Consider the following 19878-nt stretch of genomic DNA (forward strand, 5'->3'; position numbering starts at 1 on the left):
GTAAATACAATGCTGTAAGTATTTTGGTGTTTTATCCCGATTTTTTTTTTTTTTTTTTTTTTTTCTGGGAGTATGTCCTTAATTTACTTTCATTGTCTTGTTGTAACCCTATGAGGATCTAATTCCAGTTCAAGTAGGTGCCATAGAGACCAACCTTTTGAGGTCCCTTCCAACCCTGGCAATTCTGTGAGAGATATGCAATGTGGTATTGATTATGTCCAAGAGTAAGGTCTGGCTGAGAGATGTGAACTGTGTAAGTTCTGAGCAAATCGTCAACACTATCATGGCAGCAGAATGTGCTTGTTCATAGATTTATTATTAGTAATATCATTATCCTCTTAAAAGGCTGTCAAGCATTGTCCTTATGCTAAAACAAACAAACAAAAAACAACAGAACTGTAGCATTATGTTGAAGTAAGCAGCTTACTGAGGATATACTAATAGATATGTCCACGGAGTTCAGTACTTGAATTCTCCTTTTGCACCCTTTAGCTATTGTCAAAGGTTTACACGTAAAACCATGACACCTATTGCCCTAACTAAGCTGTCCATTATTCCTAATGCCTTTGGTAGCTCCATAGTGAGTAAACCTGGTATTTTTTTTCCTTGTCTCAGTAACTTTAGCTTGATTAACAGTGATTCTTAAAAATAAAAAATAAAAACAGTCCTCAAAGGGTATAAGGAATCTACAGGATATTTTGTGAAAGCGTGTGTGTGTGTGTGTGTGTGTGTGTGTGTGTGTGTGTGTGTATACACAAATGCATACAGAGAGTAACATATGTTCACACATGTGGAAAACTAGAGTAAACATCCACCATCAGAACTGTCTGTGAGTCACCTCAGATAAATACTGTTTCAAGGCAATAGATTGATAAGCAATGTCTTCAGTTTGTGGCAGGGAGTTTAAGCGCAGTCATTTATAAGCTAAGAAGTAGATCAAGGAATAGTTGTGATAACTTGCCTTATTGCCAGGCTGTGTGTGTGTGACCATTGTCACCTGTAGCTCCTGAGCAGCATGTTGATGTGAGTGCCAAGCCCTCTGCAGGGCTAGCAGCACAGGAGTCACTGATGTTACAGTGCTGCAAACCTGAGCAAAAAATCAGGGCACGGGTCTTAAAAAAAAAAAAACAAACAAACAAACAAAAAAAAAACTCTTGTTATCATGATGTGTCGCTTGTAAGTTATCATCCTTTGATAAGGACAACAAATGCAGGATACCTGAGTCCAACAAAGTGTCCTGAATTGCCAAAGAAACCATCTGAAGGCAGCTTTACAGACTCAATGCAGCAAATTCCTGTAGCGCATTCCAGAAGTCCCCAGGCTGAGTCACTCTGAGCTCGATTGCAGAGCTTGGAAGCTGATGAATCACTGTTGAGCAGTATGTATGTTTTTATAATCTTCGCTTTAAGTAATGTCCATTCAAGATCTAAGCTAATGACCATTGGATAAGGGTGCAGATGGAATGTGGTTTCTACATTTGGAAGCATGCTGTGATGAATCTGTTCTTTAAGTGTGTTTATGTTTGAGGGACTTTGCATGCAGGCTATCTCCTCAATGGCATGTTAAACTCTGCTCTCCAAGGAGAAGAGTGGAAGAGAGGTAGAAGGGGGAGGAGAAGAATCCAAAAGGGTGGAAAAGCTGCAAAATGCATTCCCTTAGTAGCACTGAAGTTTATTTTTTGCAAGGTTTGAAGCATCTTTTTCATTCAAGGGAACTCTAACTCACCACAAATTATTACAGTCTTGAGGGGTCTGAATCTGCAGAACAAGTCATTGTTTTCAGTATCTCCATGATGAATGCTGTTTGTTTGTGCACTGTGTTCAAACACTGACATGATTCAAAATGTTTGTAGATTTTTGCTGAGATTCTAAGCTGTATTAATTTTACGCTGTCTCCTTTCTGCATCTCTATACACGTTTTATTTCAGCATGGCATTTAGGCACAGCTGCCATCACAGGCATACTTCCACTGAAGACGATTCATTCATGTGTGGTGTTCTGCAGACCCACTTCTGCAGCTTCTTATAACTCATAGAATCATTAAGGTTAGAGAAGACCTCTAAGATCCTCTAGTCCAACCACCCACGTGCCACCAGTACTGCCCACTAAACCATATCCCTAAAAGCATAGAGAGTTCAGTTCCTAAAGCATGGAGAGACTTGAGCTGGAAACACAATGACCGGTCTGCAGGATTAGCCTCGGCTTTCCTCCCAAACTGATGTAAACAAATTGCCTACTCCCGAAATAACTCGCGAGATACCTTTCCCCTTCCTCTCACTGAAGTATTCCTCTGTGCTTCCTGATTTTGGCAGGGATGTTTCAGAAATAGCTATTACATTGATGTTTCCACTCTGAAAGAGGAAGCGCTGGGTGGGAGGAGTTAGGAGCAGAACAGAGGAAGCGAAGCTGTTTCATCCCATCTCAGGCTGAACTTTCACAGCAAATAGGTGAGAACGCATCTGGGTGCTGAGCTACCAAAGCCCACCCTCGCCTGGCACAAGGCTAAATGTGAGCACACACAAGGCATGGCATGCGTGGCTCGGCACAGCTGATGCTGACAGCTCGGCACTGCTGAGCAGAGTGAATGAGGTGAGGTCAGGAGGAAGGCAGCAGCGGGCTCCCCTCCCTGTGTTGTACATGAAAGGTGCTGCCGGGTCTGCTCGCCAGTGCGGCTTTGTGTGCAGCAGTCATGCTGGAGAAGCTGCTCTGTCACATGTTTGTCAGCCAGCCAAGATTTTAATTCTGAACTTTTCCATGAAACCAATAGCTATATTCTCTGGCTCTGGCCCGCTCTAGTGCTTGGCCAGGGCTATGGGAATGAAATGTCAAAGCAGCCTGTCTATGAATTGAGATTGCTTTCATGCGTCTCCACCTGCTGGCTGGCATTTCACTAATTGCAGTAGCCTGTAGGGATGACAGCGGACGTTTTGAAGCCGAGGGCTTATGTGGGAAGTGTAATTCAGTTCTATGAGAAGACAAACACATGAGTGTGATCAGAGAGATTATTTTCTAACTTGACAAAGAGTGCTGTCCTGTATCGCAGGTAGAAGGCCACTGAGGTTTTCAAGACATGCTTTTGAGCTTCTGAAGCCTCAGCTGAAAGATAAGCACTAAGAAGGATTTTTGGAAGGAATTCACCAAGTGTGGAGACACTAACATATTATTTCACGACTAAAACCAGATGCTGAGGATGCTAACGTGCTCTCATTGACACAGTGGAAGAAGGAAATATTAATAAATATCTGGAAGCATGAGTGTTCTGGGGCCCGCAGCCTAGTTTCTGTGTGGTTAGGAAAGCAGTTACTTAGCAAATGTGGGCAGGCAGCTGTTTCAAATGGAAAGGAATAGAAATGATTAATGACTTCTATGCTTTAAAGAAATGAACCCACAGGATTTCTTTCTTCTACTGTGCTGTCCCACTTGGCCATTTCTGTCATGTGCTCTGGGACTTTCTTTGGAAGTTTTCAATGGTTTGTCTTGAACTACTCTTTAGAAACTTACTGGACCAGATCTGGAGCCAGACAGATGCCAGCTGTGGATCTGATCCATTTGCACGTACATTCACAGGCTCAGAGCACAGATTACCAACACTTGATATTCCATGAACTTTGCACCACGTCCGCAATAGAATATCTTGCTCTCAGATACTGTGGTGATGGGTGCAGTATTAAATCCTATTTAGAGAAGAATTTTTTTTTTTTTTTTTTAGCTGTGCTTTATTTGGGCTGTATTTGACAATGTGGAAGGCAAGAGGCATTCTCAGGATCTGAAACAATGCAGGGAATAAACCCTTTCTCTGAGAATAATGTCGGATGTCAATACTGATTATTGATATTTTACCATCTTCTGTACTCCCAGTAATGGCTTGTTTCGTTCTGCCAAGCTGCGCTCTCATCTGTTTCTTGTGTATGCTTTCATTTAGTTTCTTAATCTTGCATGTGCAGCATCAGAACGTGGAAGGTAGAAAAAGTTAAAAAGAAGATGAGGAAGAGAAAGAGGAACATGGAGAAAAGAAAAAGGAAGGCTATACAAAATATGGATATTTTCACTGAATTGTTCACAGTGAATCACCCAGCCAATGTTGTTGAAGCAGTACTTACTGGGGACAATCCTGTTGTCCTGTGAGTTGACTTTATGGAATTATTTTCAGTATACTTCTGTGCGTGATTTGATCCACTGAAGGTTCTGTTCTACTTTTGGATTATGTGTTCAGAGTGCCAAAGCATGAAATACAAATGTTTTTTTTTTTTATTCCAAAGTATTCCTCCAATTCAAAAGTGTTGTTCTGTATTACTAAGCATTGGGAACAGGATTTTAACTATAGAAAGCAGTGAAGGTACCCATCACATATATGTGTATAATTAAGCACTATTAAGCATATTTATTTCCATAGCCAGACAAGTAATGTTCTTGGCAGTTCAGTGTATTTGGTTATTGTTAGCACTACACATCTGACTGAATTAGCTAGCTGCGTGAACTCCAAGTATCAAGTAATTTAGAAGGTGTATGAGTTCAATACATCCTGAATGCATCTAATACCTTGACTGAACACAGGCACCAACCTAGAAAGAGTTCTCATAGATCACTTTAAGACACAGCAGGACTGGAAGATGATATTTCCTTGTCTGCAAGTATATCTCTCTCAAGCCATCGTTTCAACACAGGAAGTTATCTGCTACCTGGGGTAACAATGTGCGCTCGAGCACAATTGGTCTGCTGTCTGATGACATTTAAGAATTAGCCACACAAGGATTTCTTACAACACTATCAAAGAAGTTCAACTGATCATTTTAACTAAGCTTATTTAGAATTCCTGAATGCTTTGAAGCAAAATGAAAGTAACTTTTGCACACTTGCACTGCATGCTTCATTTACATCAGTTATTTCCAGTCTAGGAGTGAAGACTCAAGTGAGTAGTGTGTCTTTCTGTGTGTGTCTCTCTAGATGTTTGCCAGGTAGACAGCTGAATTAGCACTGATGCCATTCAAAGCTAACACAAGGATGAGCCTTATACATGTTGGTACACAAAATTGCACGTAAAGTGGGATTCAGACCTATGTTCAGTCCACTTCACTGAAAGCACAAACTGGTCCAATAGCCTGAATCTTCTTCCAGAGGCTATTTTTGAGACTTCTAACACTCAGACAGGAAGTATGATTGTGCATATGAGTGTGTGCATTTCTGTGCTGCTGAACACCACGTGAGGAACGGGCCTATTTTCTCAAGTTGATTCTTATTCTTTTTTAACTGCAAAATACTTCCTGAAAACTTCTCCCTGGTAACCTTGAATGGTATAGCAACAAAGTATGGTGATTTTATTCCTACCTGGACCACCTAGTTGATGTGCATATGGATGACTTTTGTCCTTGCTTGTTTTTTCTGAGTCTTTTTAGTTTTCAGACCTGTGCATTGCTTAGGTATTCATATCTTCTACTGTCTCAGTTAACACAACACTTGACTGTCATATCAGGACCTCTTTAAAGTGTCCCCAGTGAAAGGTCTCCTTGTACTGTGGTGCAGTATTTCTACATGAAGAGGCATATATGGAGGAGAAAAAAAGCTGTGAACTTCATATAGTTTTCCAAAGTATGTTGCTGCTAAGCAATATGTGAGGCAGTGAAGAGTCCTTTGTATCATTTGCAGCTAAGTCGTATACCAGTTGGTGTTCTTGGGCCTTACAATTGCACTCCAAATGAAGGAATAGTGATTATGAACATTTCCCTACAAATACTCTTATCAGTGTTTCTGTTTTGGCAGAAGAATTATTGCCTGCAAATCCTTTGCCAGTCTCTGAGTATAATGATGAATAATTATGATGGAAAATAAGTCAGTGGGAAATTGATTATCTGAGAGGCAATTCAGAAGTGTGAATGAGCTGTGCATTAACCTGATAGGGATTGTCTAATTGTTTGAAAGATTATGAAAATGAAGCAGGAAAGTGGACGATCTAGGTAGGAAAAAACAGCATAAAGTTGTCTCACAGTTAGTGTGCTGGTCATGATGTTAATGTAAAAGATGCCTGACAGGACATCCAGCAGTGTGCATCTCTGCAGAATGATTGGAAGGCCAGTTTAGGTGGGTGGGTTTGAGGTGACTGCTTGCAGTGAAACCTCACCTAGGGCAGGAGTGCCCCTGTCTCACATGGGCAACCAAGGAGCAGAAGGAGGCAAACCCCTTTTTGCAAGTTCTGGCTCAGATCATTCCCTGTCTGAGTTCTGCAAGCTGGGGCTAGCAAGCAGGGGGGCGGAAGCAAGCCGTACTCTAGCAGCACAAATACTGAAGTAAGTTACTTCCCTGGCTGGAACAAGGAGGAACCATGGAAGGAATTGCAGCTCTCTGAGTCACACTTCCTCCTTGGAGTTTCTCTTGGAGTAGTGCAGCTCTGCACCATGCCGCAGGCTGATACTGGAGCTGTGCTGGTCCATCCTCTCTCCTGCAAAGTGACAGGGAGAGAGAATGAGAGGAAGGAGAAATTCAGTGAGGCAATGGATTATCATACCCTCAGATCTCCCGATTGCAGCTCTAAATATAGCCAAACAAGTAAAAATCTGCTTTTGGAAGCAGTACAACTATGTGGCTCCCAACCCTTCAAACAACATGCATACGAAAGGCAGCCAGTCCCCTCCCGACCAAGATGCTGGATGGGGAACCATGCTAAGCACATTCTGATCTCCAGCCAGAAAGCAAAAAATTCCCAACTGCCACACCTACCAGGGTGTGACCAGAGACTATCAACTAGTTTATATTTGCACTTTGATACACAGCACAGGCTTAACATCGTACGGTGTATCCCTGGAAAAAAATAGCAACAAGTTTCAACACAGAAATTCTGTTAGATCGGGAGGCCAGAATAAATAAAAGCCAACAAGTTGTAGAATGACTCGGGGTAGAGTAAAAGATCTCATCTCAAAAATAACACCAAGGCAGTACGTTGCAGATGAAACACATAATGAAAAAACATTCCAAACTTCTCATTTGAGAAAAGATTACAAATAAAATAGGCTTAGGCATGCCAAACGTAAATTCTTTGATATGGAAATGCAGTAATGGTTAAGCGAAATGGGCTGAAAATCTATTTATCAACAGCCTGTAATGCCTTGTTGGATCGTCCCATGAGAAAAGCAAATAAGGAGTAGTAGGAGAACATACAGACGCTGTTAAAAGGCTTACGTACCTCCTGCCTTCATACCTTGAGACACAGGTCCTTCACCTTAACTGGAAATATCTATTTAAATGCTGGTATGAGAGCAGGATTTGAGATGCATAGCCTGAGAACCAGCTTTTCAGAAGGGCCCAAATGTTCCTGGCTTGAGGTGTCTGAAAGGAGCCTGCTCTCTGGAGAGTGACAGGGGGTGCAGGCATCAGCATGCTGGGTGGCACTTGGGGTGACATCCTTGGGTAGGGGCATCTTTGCTACCCCCACAAAGGCTGCTGCTGGGCTGAAGAGCTGGGCCACAGCACAGCACTGCTGGCTGAAGGTGGCACCGTGCCGTTTGCCTGCCTCGCTTCTCTCTTCATTCACAGCTTTCTTTTGCCAGTGGGCAGTAAGTCATTACCAAGCCCTGCGTGTGAATCATGAGTGCTGTGGAAATTAAACTCCTTGACCTGCTCACGTTTTTCCCTTTGATGTCAGTCTGAATAGGCATTTTTGACTGAAACACAGCTTTAATTTTGAGAGCTGGCAAGACGATCACAACCTTCTCTGCAAGGAAGTTCTCCGAAGAAGTCTTTGTTGTTCCTCCTGAATTACTTTCATAGAGACAGAGCGTCGGCATGCAGTGCTGCAGAGGGCACAGAGCATGCTTCCACCATCCACAGGTGCAGGAGACAAAAAAACAGCTACTGAGCCATACCCCAGATGCAATGGTGTTGGGGACCAAAAGCTGTGCCCTGTGGAAGGCAGTGAAGTGGAGACCCACAGCCCCAACCTGCAAGAGCTGAGTGCTGGAGGTATGTGATGAGCCATAGAATCGTTTTAGAAGGAAGTTTTAAAGTCAACTAGCCCATCTCCCCTGCAATGAACAGAGACACCTGCAGCTAGATTAGGGTCCTTGGAGCCCTATCCAGCCTCTGTGAGATGAGCTGGCCAGGGGCAGAGCAGCATGGATGATATAGGGATGCTGCTGTTTCGGAGGCAGGGGGTTCACATCCCCCAACAGGCTAGGTAATGTGCAAGGCATCCAATATTAAATTTCCTTCTGAAATCATACAATGTTTTGATGAAGCACTGCAGAGACATCTGTTTTCAAATCTATGGTTTCCCATCTTACTGTTACTGACCTGTTTAAAATAATAAAAACAGAAAGCTTTCCAAGATGGATGACACCGGGGCCAGGGATCAAAACCTCACTTGTGTTTCTCAAGGCTCTTTCCATGCTTACAAACCTGGTTCCTGCATTCATCAAACACAGAGGACTCTTTTTTTTTTTTTTTTTTCTTCAAGCTTTCAGCCAGGAAATTTCAGGAAGGAAGATGTTCAGGCCACCAATGCCACTATTACCTTTCATTGATTCACGGTATAGTTCTGAAAGCTGCAGGGTTTCAGGTAAACAAATATTCCAGAACTATGAAATAAGGATGAATTAAAATTATACACCCATGCTATCTAAAGAAAGATTTTCTTTCAGGCATGCGGCTACTTAGGAAAAATAATTGTTTTATACACCAATCTGTAATTTGTCCATTAGGCTTTTCCTAGAACATTCAGCCTGGCAAAGAAGCAGAAAACAATTTTATGGCTGGGAAGATGGCACAGAGGTTGACTTGTTGGAGCTCCGGGCAGCCTCAAGGACTCACAGAAAGTCATATTTAATAGCTAGACTGCTGGAAAAATAAATTTTCATTGCTGATTCATTACACTAACTCCACAGTCAAGATTACAAGAAGAACAGACCATTTATTTTGGTCCAAAATTTCAAACCTTCTCAAATCCAGAAGTACAGCTGATTGACTGTAGAGTGTATCTGTCAAAGCCTGGTACATAAATTTGAAGTTCTTTAGTAAAGTTGTAGGAATAGCACTTTAAAATCTCATGTTTTTCGGTCTTGTTATGAGATTTGCTTTCAGCAGATAAAGAGAAAAGAAACATCGATGAGAACTGTCCGCTAGTCACATCACTGCGCTGCTTTGTGTTGGAGGAGGGAAAGGCCAAAGCTTTAGAACTGTAACGCTGGGTGATGTCACTGTAGGAAGTCTCTAAAAACACAGTCAAGTCACCCCATGCCGGCCACACTGTATTTCTGTGAATGTCTAAACTTTTTTTCTTCAGCAGGCAGAAGGAGCCAGCAAGCAGCACAATTTCTGCTTTGATTTTATTTCCTATATGTGCAAGTATGTGGTGTAAACTATTCAGGGAACGCTGATGGTGACAACAGTGGCTTAGTTGTTGAAGACAAAGCGTTTGCTAGAAAAGTAAGTTTTTGAGGCTTATTTCCAAGGGATGAGGCTATACTGGACAGCTACTTTAGCCTGAAAGAACAGGCTATTTCTGGATATATATAACACATTTACTCCCCTTGCCATTATACTTTAAAGGTTTTCTCTATATAGCTGATTTCCATTAGTACAAAAAGGAGGTCTAATGTATTTCTAGGTTTGAGGAAGGACATGTGAACTCAACCAATTGAAAGCAGCCAACAGAAACTGGATGTTCATGGACATGTAAGCTTGAGGCTTTGAATTTTTGCAAGTGAGACATCATTCATCATTACAGAATAGCTGTGTTTCACACAGGTGAGATGCATGGAGCCAGGGGAAATCAAATCAAAACTCTAGCTATGACATGCTGTGCTGCATTTGAAAAAGAATGAATGCAGTGTAGAGGAACAACAGTCATCTGGTAAAAGACATTGTGCTAGAGAATACATTGGGTACCTGTCTTCTCTCTTTGCCTCTGAGTCCTGCCAAATAATTCTTATACGGTGTTGGGCAAGATGATTCAATTTCTCTAGGTCTGTTTCTGTAACATAGATAATAAAGAATGATTTTGTTCTCTAGTCTTTTTCCTCTATATGAACAGCAAGCTGTTCAATGCTGGGCTGTGTCTTCACTGGATGTGCATGCAGCACTTAGTGCAGATGGCTCTCAGTCTCGAATGTGGCCTCTAGGCACAAGGGTATTACAAAAATAATTAGCTGAGAAGGTGTATTTATTTAGTTAATTGTAATTACTTCAGACAGGATATTGTACCTAATTTTAGCTTCGTGTAAGTCAGTTCACATTCATTAATTGGTCTGCTCTTTCCCAGCCTCTTGCTTGTGACAATATTGGTTCACAAGCAGGATGTCAACACGCACATGCTCTTTTCTATTGTTGTGGGATTTTTTTTCCCTGTGAAATGAGCAGGTGAGGATTCTTACTGCCTGGAAGTTAACTGACTTAGAGCGTATCTTAAATATATGCAATTCCTCTCAGCCTGTGGAGATGTTGAAGGACTTAATACAACTAAACAACTTCAGGAAAAACTCCTTAATTGCTAAGAGGAGTGTTGAATGCCCGCTGAATCCCCTTCGCAGAGGCATCCTCCTGTGCCTCACTATCACGATGTCTTCATCTTACTTCCACAGAATCACATTTTATTTTCCTGGAGAAAATCATATGAAAATACAAAGCAATTATTCAGCAACCAATGAAGCCAAGCAAAATTATTTGACCACTAAATGTATAAGGACCCTTCCTATGTCTTCTGAGCACTTTCTCTCAATTCCTGAGCATCCTCAGCCTAGGTTGTGTTTTCACATCTTAAGATGTACTTAGCACCTCACAGTTTTCACTTCTATGACATATGGGTGTATACTCTGTTCAGTTCAGAATGATCTCTAGAATGCTTGATTGTCATTTGGTGCTAAATAGCTTTCCAGAAATCTGTCTGATATGCTGGAAGTCTAAGGAAATTCATCTTTTGAGAGCACATTATCATAACGTTTAACTGAAAGATCAATCACGTGGTTCCTAATAGCATCCCAGTTTCTTGTTAAGTTACTTTTTCTTTTTTAAAAAGAATTCGATGAATTTTCCTCTCCAAGTGCTCAGCAACCTAAACGTTACATAGAGACATCAGAAGTCTTTAATGCAGGTTTTCAGAGTAAATGAAACCTTTTTTCAGTGTGGTTGCCTTTGTAATAACAGTCTTCTTATTTGTTGGATACTTATGTAACATAAGATGAAAAGACATTTTATAGCCTTCTGGCAAGAGGACTTAAAATTAACAGCATACCTGTGGCTGCCCTAAGCCAGGGAGGGAGTCATTTTCAGGCCATGGGAAAACTGCAGTTTTGCATCCTTCACTTCTTCTGACCTACTGGTATTCAGTATTTCCATAGGCTTGTTTTTCATGAAAGCATCATCGTGCACACAAAGAAAAACTAAGTAATTGATCCTGATGAAAGAACAGAAGCCGGGGTGGTATGGGATAACTGTCACCCATTAACGTCTCCCCAAAGAATGTGGTGGTTTAACTTATTCTCTCATTTTATATTTTCATGCCTGGCTGAGTGCTGGTGTTGCACGCAGCCGGCTGGCTCTGTGCAGGAGCCACGAGGCCAATTTGCTCTGGCAACAACTAACCCAAGGCCACGCGGTGCCCGCTCCGGCCTGAGTCGCGGCCTGCAGGGCTCTGTGGCCATGTCCTGCAGCAGTCCTGGGCAGGCAGCCTCTGCCAGCCCTAGGAAGGGTGTTTTGTTTTGCAAAACAGTTGATGGCTTTCACGTTTCCTCCCTGTCGATAGGCAAAAAGGAAAACCACAAAACGATAGCGATCTGGGGTTTGGTCTCACCCATGCCAGGCTGGCGGCCGTGCCATCTCATTGAGTTTGGCTGAGCTGCCCCTCCACTCTTTGGGCTGGGCCATCAAGCAGATGTGAACTCGATCAACATCAAGCCCAATCTTTTTCATGCCCATTCTTGCTGTGAATATTTGTTTTCCCTTGAACGTTTCCACCTGGAACCTGACTACCTCCTTGCAAAGTTTTGTTATTTAAAATTAAGCTGACAATTGTTTTCAAAAAGATAATTACTCTCTGTCAGAAGTGCAGAATCCTGCTAATCCCCAAAGAAGCTCACTGAGCGTTTCCTCCTCACCATGTAAGCATATCACCTTGGCTGTGTCCCAGGGCTTCTCAGAGCTCACGTGGCAGCTCGTGGGCCCAACCAGGTCGTGGCTCTTCCTGCCCCTGCCTGCACTGGGGCAGGATGTGCAGCAGCAGCAGCACGCAGATGCGGCAGCTTATGTGGGAGACATGTCAGGCCCTCAGCCACAGTCCTGCTTGGAAGAACAACTCTGCCCTCCTAAAAGTCCCATGAGATCTGCCATGGCCCCAGCTGCACGGCTCAAGGAAGTACACAGCTAATTGGTGTGTTGCCTCTGCTGGGGCTCAGGCGAGCAAATGCCAGCTCTCCCACGCCAGGCAAACTAGTATTCCTTTGCTTCTTCAGACTGCCAGAGCCTTTTCTCTCAGCAGTAACAATTACCAACAACACTGGAGATGGCGGTGGTATTAGATCTGAGAATGACTCATCACTGAACCAGCCCTGTCAAGCAAGATAAATACAATTTAGTTGTTAGCTAATCTATTTTTGTTTGTGTTCTCAATTCACCCAGGACAATGATTACATTGCAGTCTATCATGCTAGCATTAAGGATATTTTGCTACAACGTGCTTAGCTTTGTAAAGCAAGCGTTTATGAATACAATAGCCGTATTTGTCTGTCAATATTACTTCACTGCTGACATACCGCATGTCAGGTTTCTATGGCATGACAGAGACCTGTGCAGTAAACTATTTTGGATCTGGGGGAGTTAAGTTGTGGAAAGGCACCACTTAGTTTACCAGCATTTAAGTACCGAGAAATTTCACCTCATATATACTTTTGCTATCTGTCATCTGCCAGTTTGTCCTTCCTTCATCTCTACAACTAAAACCTGTGGTTTAATATCGCGTTGAATCAGCTTTGGACTTTGTCACAGGCTGACCAGAGAAGAAAAGCTGACAGGCTGTTTTGAGAGGGCCTGTAGGATGCTTTGGCACTTCCAAGCTGAGCTTTATCAGTGCCCAGATCAGCTCTCAAGGTGCTCAGTGCCTCCCAAACTCTGCTCCTGAAACAATCCAGGCTTTGATATGGCTTTGCATTCAAGTTATTTATTTTCATTGTATTTCCTCTCCCTTTGTTTTTGTTTTTGTTTAGCACTTACTTAGCCCTTGGGAAAGCTATTTATGGAAATTTCAGATTTTCATGATAAAGAAAGTGTTTTGCAATTAGAACTGGAGGAAACCATTGATCTCGATAACAGGGTGAGAAACTTTCTCACTTGCAAGGGTGGCGAATCCATTAGCAATTGCCAAACTCCGCCAAAAAGCAACTGAGCAAAGATGCACGGTGAGAAGGAGGTGAAAAGCATAATAAAAAATGCTGGTTTTCTCTTTTTGACTTTCTTGCCAGTTGGTGCACCAGAGAAGACATTTGCCAGTTGTCGTATCTGAAGAAAGACTTAACTGAAAGATCTCGCTACACTCAGCTCATGATCAAATCTTTTTTTTTTCCCTCAGAATCAGCCGGAGAACTGATCATTTTGTGCTCAGTGAGAAAACTTGTGGCTTTGCAACGTTCCATCTGACACAGTCAATAATCAACATTTCTGCTGCTGAAGGGTCTCAAACAAAAATATTTGGAATAAACTTTCAGTACTTTAAAACTCAGGCAGTTGTGGAGATCTTTCAGGGGAGGCAATAAATACAGGCTTACTGTCCATTGTTATGTTTGTCCTCTGCTGTGGTCCTTGAGGTTGCTTCTTGTATTTCCAGTGATTGTAAGACATTCTTGCAGAGCCTACTGGTTAATCATGATACGTTAAACAAGCTGCAAAGTGCTGTGGGAAACCATTGCAAAGATACTTAACAGACTGATACAGCACGCTATGCTGTAACCTCTTTCCATCTGATAGTGCTGTCGTTTTGAATGGGCTGTGTGGGAGGCAGCCTGTTGCCCCGACCTGAGCTCATGCCACATTTCTCAGGCAGATGCTTCTGTCTCCCCGATGTAAGCTGCAGGCTAGACAAGGCTCATGGGAGGAAAACGTGTGAAGTAATTTCCATGCCCCCTCTTCCAAGTATGTAACACCGTTGTATCGCTTGTCGGGTACATTTTGAGACAATAGTTTTATTTTTCTTGTCTATAACATCAGGTATTGTTATCGCTATCATTACTATTATTATGTATTATTTAACCAGTCTGAAACTGCATACCCATATTGCAGTTGCATCTGAAACACTTAGCTGAGATGAGATAACCACCATGCGTGAGGCTCAGCCAGCTGGAGCAAGGGGGCAGAGGACTTCCAAAGAAGAGCTGGGATGGTGCATGCAAAGGGCATGTTAAATGTGTCGGCTTCCCTTGCTGGAAGAGCAGGAAAGATCCAACCTGAGGCCAGGAGCCAGTTTTCTGAGTGAAAAGAAGCACGGGATCACCACTGCCTGTGTCTGAGTGGCATTTCTATTCAAGTACCTGGACAGTGTGGCTGAAATCTGGCAGAGACCATATACTAAACTTGACCCCAAAGTGGTGTAACAGACCGGTGGCCTCATCCTTACCCAACTCCAATGCCTGTCTGCACTTGAACTAAATGTTAAAAAGTGGCGTTTCCTGAGAGCATTGTGAGGAGCCTTAAGGGCTGGCTACCAGGCATGCAGTTAGAGCCAACAGCTGGCCTGGCCGCTCTACTCCTTATCTCCAGACTGATAGCATCAAAGGTCTCAGCCTGTTCTGGCTGGGGGCTGGCTCTTGCCAGGCAGAGAATGGCTTATGAAAGTGCTTCAGCTTAGATTTCAGGTGGATTTCAGCACTGATGCACTCGCTACAGCAGCATCCCAGTTACTGAGGACTGGATCCAATGTAGGATTTGGATATGTTTAGAACAAATTCCTCAGGAGGAAAGTGTTCATAAGCCACTGGTGACAGCTGCCCAGGCTGCATCAGCAGCTTTCTGTGAAAGTTCCCACGAGTGTCTGTATGAAATCTCCGGGGAAACCTATGGAACAAGTCCAGGGTAAAGGAAGGTAACTTTTTTATATAAATGAAATCAACACATTTTCACCCACATTTTTGCTTTTCATTAAAATGGATCCAGCTGTGGAAGCACTAGCAAGGAAGAATGTGACTTCAGGTCCCGTTAGAGGGGTGCAAACATTTGTAGTAAGGGGAAATCAATGCAAGACCTTTTATGTCCAATACAAATTATGGACCTAGGCAGATGAAATGTTTATAAAAGTCACACTTGCAGAGCCATAGTGAAGAGATAACAAAGGAAAACTACACCGAAGTCCCAGTTCTTCAGCACTTATGATCTTAATTAAAGAATAATGTAATCAGCCTGGTGATTAATCATACACTTTTTATTGAAGGAGAACAATAGGCATTCCTACCAAAGCGCCCATTTTGCTATCAGTCTGTCTAACTTCTTTGCCCTAAATCCTTCCTGCTCTGAAATATCTTCGGGATACCCGTGGACTTACATCAAGATAAGATCATTGCAAGGAGAAAATCGCAAGATAGTCTAACACCTACCTGGGGTCAAATAAATGGATTCAAAGCCATGTTCCTACAGGGGGATAAGAGATCTGAATGGCATCAGTAGCGCACAGCATTGTATGCGTGAATTACGTGTTCCTTAAGGACATGAAACTTGCAGTCCCTGAGGGGAGGGCATGAATGATCTCCTCTCCCAGCAGTACACGTGGTGGCACGAGGGACACCAGCGAGGGACACCGCCTCTCATCCTGCTGCACAGCACCACCACTGCAGGCAATGGAGGGTCTGGAAAAGATGGGGCAATCTCCTGCCACAGACAGTAAGGTTAAAGTGGCCGAGAATTTGTGCATTCAGATCCCTGCGGGAGGATGGGAACAACCTCTCCAATCCCTCCTCCAGGATCCTGGCTTTACTGCAAGAATCCAGCCACAAAGCTAAGCCGGTCTGTTTACCAACGTAACAGTCAGAGCAAGAGCTTACATCATATTGGAGCAAACAAAGCCTGGGGGGAAAATACTTCTAACTTAAAGTATATTCTGATGTAAGAGCTAGAAGCATTTCAGGGTCCCTTTGTAATAAACTCCCACGCTGGAGCCTTAAGCATTAATGGTCTGTGAAAGTTATTATTTGATGTTTTTAGCATTGAATTTCATTCTGACAGGACTTTATGATGCATATTACAGAAAAAATACTGTTAACCTAATCATATTAATACCAAATCTTTGTAATGTAATAGCCTCAAACATTTTGAGCAAGGCATAAACCTGACTTTTCATAAATACAGAAAGACAAAAGTTTTAATGATGTTATTTTCCTACTGCTTCCCCAGCTCCATCTGTTAGAGTCACTAAAACCAAGGGCCATCATTCCACTCTTTTACAGACAGAACAGTGGAAAAGATGCTTGGCTTCCCAGGGCCTAATCCTGCACATCTTATTCCCAGGGACGGTCTATTCAGGCATTACAAATTTGTCTTTGTCTTTCTTCTTTAAGACATGCCTGGCATAAGTCGTGTCTGAAATATAATTCCTGATTTCTGCTGCTGCTGGCAGCTTAAATTATTATTAAGAGGAATTTTAAAGTTCTTTTTAGGTTTCTCACTTCTACATTACAGTTTTCCTTTCTGCATTTCATTTGGTTTTGCTAGTCCTATCGGAGTCAATTTTTCTTTCTCTTTATTAAAATGAACTCTACCCTGTCTGCCTTTGACGAACTTCCAAATCCAAAGGAAAGAAAAAACATACAGGTGGAATACTCTGGAACATTTATCTATGCATATACTTCAGACAAAGTGATTCTGCATCCTCACATTGTCAAGAAGGGCCCTTTAAGCTTGAAACGAGAGCAGATTCTTTCAGACTTTCCCAGAGAATAGCAGTGACCTTGCAGATCAGATAACCCATGGTCTACAAGAGTTCAAATATGTCATCAGGACTTTATTTTACCGCTCAATGTTCCTTGGCCCAGTTGTTCAAATCGGGCTAATTCCAACCTCCACCCCCGCCCTCCCCCTCCCACCCCCCCCCCCAAAAAAAAAAAAAACCCTACAGGAGCTCAGGAGCTCCCAATGCCAGCAGAGCAGAGCTGGGTGTGTGCAGGAGCAAGGATAAATGAGGCCGTGTGTCAAAAGCTGGACTGTCGATGAGTGACTGCAATCTGATGGGTACAACATATTAAACCTAATGAAAATACTTGTTCCCCTTTATTCATTCTCTAGCAGGCTGCAGCTCATGAAATCCAACATGGTCTTCATGTTAGTACAGAAATTGACTCCAGCGCTTTTCCGCTGACTCTCAGTATTAACTGAGACCAGTGTTGCTTCCAATTTGCTGTTGTACAAATAGCATTTTTCTCACTGCAGCACGAGCCATTGCAGGGAAGAAAACCAGGAGAGGACCAATCACTTCCAGCAACACCACTCTCTAGATGAGTTTAGCCTTAGCTTCAAACCGTACCCTTAGGCTTCAGCTCAGCAACATGTATTTTATTTTTGAGCATGAGTAATTCTGACGTACTTATATGTTTTGACTTAAGCATATGTTTCAGTCTTTTATTGAATGAGCTTCTAAATCATTTGAAATCCAGCCCCATTTCCATCACTGAAAACCATTGTATTACATCACTGGGTTGCTCCAGAAGTAGGAAAAAATATTCTTGGTATTTCTTGAGACAGTTTTCCCGTTGTTATGCTGCTGTTTTGCTGGGATTCAGCTTCAATAAACGGTTCCGGCCCCAGTCTGAATTCAAAGCCAAAGCTGGGATTTGATGAAATGCTTGGGTGCTGGACTAAACGTGCTCTAACTATACACGGATTTCGGAGAGGAGAGATAAGGTGAGGGTTTCCGAACAAAAATGCAGCCATTCCCCTTTTCCAGATCCTTCCCTTCCCAGTGCAGTGTTCTAGGAAATTGCCTGTGTGTTTCAAGACCTGCTGCAATTAGCACTTGTGTTGTGGTACAAGGCACACAACAGAAGCTTGTGCGTGGCTAACTCAGTATTTCAGGTTGGGACTAAGTATCTTTTTTTGTGTTTGTTTCCCTTCGAGTGTCTGAAGTCTTGCTTTTGAATGTCCTACCGCTTCCCAGAAACAATCCTCTGACAGAGGATCCCAACCTCCCTGCATCCATCCATGTGTTTTTGTAGCCCAATGTGACTTTCACGAGGGGATCCCAGGGTTATACCCTCTGTTTTTAGCAGCGTGCCTGTTATCATCAGGTGGATGGAGGCAAGACGTGCTGGCAGAGCCTTACCCTTTCCTGAGAGATTGGGGACCCTTCAGCACAGGGAACAGCAGACTCCTTAGCAGTTCTTCGTAGGCCAAGACAATGCTAGCACCATAGAGAACCTTATTCTTTGGAAACAAAGCATCTCTGATTTAGCTGTTAATCAAAACAGACATTCATGTTTTATTCAGGTTTTTTGCTTTAATCCATCTGAAATGTAATACCTGTTAACGCATATTTGCCTTTTCTTTTTCCCCCAAGAAGCTCCCACAGTTTAATGTTGTAAGTGAGCAATTTAGTAAGTGATGTAAATACAAATGAAAATTAGCCAACAAAAGAAATTCAATTGAGTTAAATAGGCGGCTATTATCATACCTCACATTCCCTGCTGCCCTAGCACAGGTAAGAACCAACCGCAGGGGATTTAACAGCTAGCTATCTGCTCACACAGCGCACCCTTCCAGGCTATAAAGGGTACACAAAGATGGAACTCTGAAATGACACATCTCCACAGAGTGACACTATTCTGTGCTCGTTTTTAATCAAACTGAGCTGCACCGTGAACAGATCAAAACACAGCAGCTACCATGAGCAGATCGAATTGAGCGCACACATTTCTCAAGTCTCCACTAGGGCTGTAATCTCATCTTTCAAGGTTTTCAGCTCTTCACTTCCTTTGCTGGTTTATGACATTCGGAGGCCAGGTTCCCCCAGCCTTGTCACTGTGCCGTTATTTGGATTCCTCACCCATTTAGCGTGGCTGCCGCACATTCCAAACAGCAGCACCTCAGATCTGCTCCGCGCTCGTTTGGGACCCACGTATAAGTGTGCGTGCACAATACAAGGCAAAAAGCAGCAGAAAACCCAGTTTATTTGATCGTAGTCATTAGCGCTATACGCGACAGGTTCAATCCTGCTCCCTTTGATGTCGATGGGAATACCTGCATCGAATTCACGCGCTCTTGAAAAAAAAAAAAAAAAAAAAAAAGCCGGAGTTTTGCAAATTTATCGTTTTGTCATCTATGCTTCAGGTCAGAACGAAAACGCGGTGTTTTCGCCTCGGTTCTGAGCCAAACGATGCACACCGGAGCTTCCCAGAGCGCTACGCCCGTCGCCCCGCTCCCCGAGGAGGAGCCCCGCGCGGCACCTGACAGCTGTGAGCCCACCGCGGTGCGGCCCTCCGGCCTTCGTCCCGCTTCGCCACCCGCGTTCGGCAGCCAAGCTTCCCGAAGCGGGCCTGCTGGCGTCAGCGGGGAGGGCCGGGCCGCACCGGCTGGGCGCGGGACGCCGGCGGGCCGGGGATGCCGAAGGCCAAGCCGAGCGCACGGCTCCACGCGGGCGCACAGCGACGCCCGGAGCCGGGGCGCGGGGCCGGGTGCGGAGCCCCCCGCGGCTCAGCCCCGCGGCCCGGTCGCACCGACCGACGGCCCCCGCGCGCCCCTCCGGCCCGCCTGCTCTTCTGGGGCCGCTCCCGGCACGCGGCTCCCGGCCGGAGGAGCGGCGCGGGCCGCGAGCGGCCGGCCGCCACGCCACCGAGCCGCCTCGTGACACGCGGCCGTGCCGCGCGCGCGGCCCCGCGGCCCGGCGGCACGCGAGGAATGCGCGCTCCCGCGGCGGGGCCGGGCCCCGCTTCCC

The 19878-nt window shown here is 43.9% G+C and overlaps 1 long non-coding RNA gene across 6 annotated transcripts in view; it reads left to right on the forward strand.

The window, feature by feature from the left end:
- The window catches only part of LOC116229084 (uncharacterized), a 272134-nt gene extending 255129 nt beyond the window's left edge, over positions 1–17005 (forward strand). Inside the window, exons 6-7 of one of the 6 annotated variants that reach the window (XR_016466795.1) lie at positions 7818–7949; positions 8687–9994. This is a non-coding gene — a long non-coding RNA (uncharacterized LOC116229084). The other 5 variants (XR_016466798.1, XR_016466793.1, XR_016466794.1 and 2 more) reach the window with 5 other exon arrangements.
- The last annotated feature ends 2873 nt before the right edge of the window (positions 17006–19878 follow it).

The sequence above is a fragment of the Phasianus colchicus genome, chromosome 5 (genome assembly GCF_987193195.1).
Source record: "Phasianus colchicus chromosome 5, bPhaCol1.hap1.1, whole genome shotgun sequence".
Classification (NCBI taxonomy): Eukaryota; Metazoa; Chordata; class Aves; order Galliformes; family Phasianidae; genus Phasianus; species Phasianus colchicus.